Raw genomic sequence first — 2,293 nt, 5'->3', positions numbered from 1 at the left:
ATATATGTCTATATATATGGCAATAATTTTTTTTTGTCTCGTATACTAACGAGAAACATTACTTTCAATAAATTGGTGCAAGATCTAAGCAACGAAATGAAATAAAATAAAATGAAAGTCAGACATATAATAGCGTTTTACGCACTTAGGATTGGATAGAAAGCCGAACCAATGAAATGCCATCTACGCGGTTGGTCGACCGCCTAGAAATAATATCCCACATGTCTCACTAACCAATCTCAGATGTTTTTTTTTTAAGACGTGGACGTATGTAGATTATATGTGGAAAACTTAGATTGGGCAGTCAGGCCTGCAAGTCCTTTGATCATTGATCTGTTGTCTGAAAGAAGACCCGAGTTTAAACATCAGCAATTATGGATATTTTAATAGAACCACTTTTTCCTGTATCCTGTCTTTCTCCAGTTACCAGAACTAACAAGAAAAACATTCCCACAAGACACGTTAACTTCTAAAGAAGGATACATTGTGTAATTAATTCTTGTATGACTTATGCCTAAATAACTCAGTGGTGGTGGTCATGGATGCAATGCTTTGATGTAATGGTTGTCATAAATGTAATGATATGTTTGTTAGATTGTGACTATCTCGGAAGCGAAACAAGCCACACTATAACGAGTGACAGAATGGGTGTCAACGCCATCTTTTGACGGCCAAACCGTTCTCTAACTTTCAAAACAAAAAATTGTTGGTGTGTTTAAAAATATGTACCCTGGTATACAAATCCTGTATATCGTCGTGGTTGGAACGCTTTTGATTTTTGCCATGCCCCGATTGGGTGTGATCAGAGGTTTAGCGTCGATTACGATTCGAAGGAGATAGAATGATAACGAATCTTCGGATTTCTTGAGACAAGTAAATGAATTATATTCTCTGATACTTATAAGTTTTTCTTCCACTAAATTGAATGTCAAAGATTCATTAAGGGCGACGACGACAAAGTGTTGAATGTCTGACAATTAATTGTTTCAACTAGTACTAATAGAAATTTGTAGCAATGTTATGTTGTTTCAAAATAACACTTTATGGAAACCCAATAAAAGTATATAATAAAACTTATGAAGCTCAATAAATGCTATTTGTTTTTCTCTTCCGTTCTGTTCTCTTAAACTGAATTTATTCATGATGTTTATATAATAAAATAAAGCAAAGAATCAAACTGATAAAAGAAAAACAAACATGGCGGAAATGCTATGCGCTCTTGTTCAACTATCGTTAATTTTATCGGCCATTGTTATTTTTGTTACCTTCATTATTAAGTAGCGCTGTTTTTGTTGTTGTTGCTGTCGTCGCGTGTGTAATGATTAGTGTTTCTTTACTTTATGTATACGTCAGCTTGTACGTTTGTTCTATCGTTGTTTTTGCTTCCATCGATATGTTTTCTTTTTCTTTCTCAGCTGGCCGTTCTTCTTGTTTTAGTAGCTGTACGTCATTAGTTTCGTGTTATCGCTTATGTTTTTTTGTTCTTTTGTTTTACATAGTGTTTTGTTCATTTCGTTGTTCTTATAACGTATATGTTGTAGTTCTTCTCGGTATTAGTTAAATAACTGTTGTTCCGTTTGTTCTTTTTGTTATTCCACATTTTTTTATTTTATTCTGGTGTTCTTTTCTTGTATTTTAAATTACACATTATTACAGCTATTGCTGCTACTCTTTATATTATTACTATGTATGTTGATATTGTAGTTGTTATTACTCAACCTTGTGTGCTGTTGTACTGCAAACAGTTTCATTGTTTTTTGTTTTGTATATGCCTTTTCTTTTTACAGCCGTTTTATTTCCTTATTCGTAATATTATTATTGTTGCTATTTATCGCTGTGATTTGTTATATTAAATCATTTCTGGTCGTTCTTTATTTTCAATGTCGATATATTCACTAGTAGTAGTAGTAGTAGTAGTAGAAGTATTATTATTATTGCTGTTATTATTAGTGTTGTTGTTGTTATTGTTATTATTATTATTATTAGTGTTGTTGTTGTTATTATTATTATTATTATTATTATTATTATTATTATTATTATTATTATTATTATTATTAGTAGTATTGTATATTAATTGTTGTTGTTGGTATCGCAGTTGCTGTTGCTGTTCTAACCGTTCTTGCTTTTTTTTTATTTCGTTATTCTTTGCATAAACTGACATTTTTAAATATACGATGCGAGAAAACATATAAACTTTTTTCGCTATATTTGAGTTATTTGCACATATAGTTACAAACAGGCATACTTAAACAGACGAACAGAGAGAGTTTAGATAGACATATATATATATATA

The sequence above is a fragment of the Octopus bimaculoides genome, chromosome 25, assembly GCF_001194135.2.
Source record: "Octopus bimaculoides isolate UCB-OBI-ISO-001 chromosome 25, ASM119413v2, whole genome shotgun sequence".
NCBI classification, from domain to species: Eukaryota; Metazoa; Mollusca; class Cephalopoda; order Octopoda; family Octopodidae; genus Octopus; species Octopus bimaculoides.
This window is presented reverse-complemented; position numbering follows the sequence as displayed.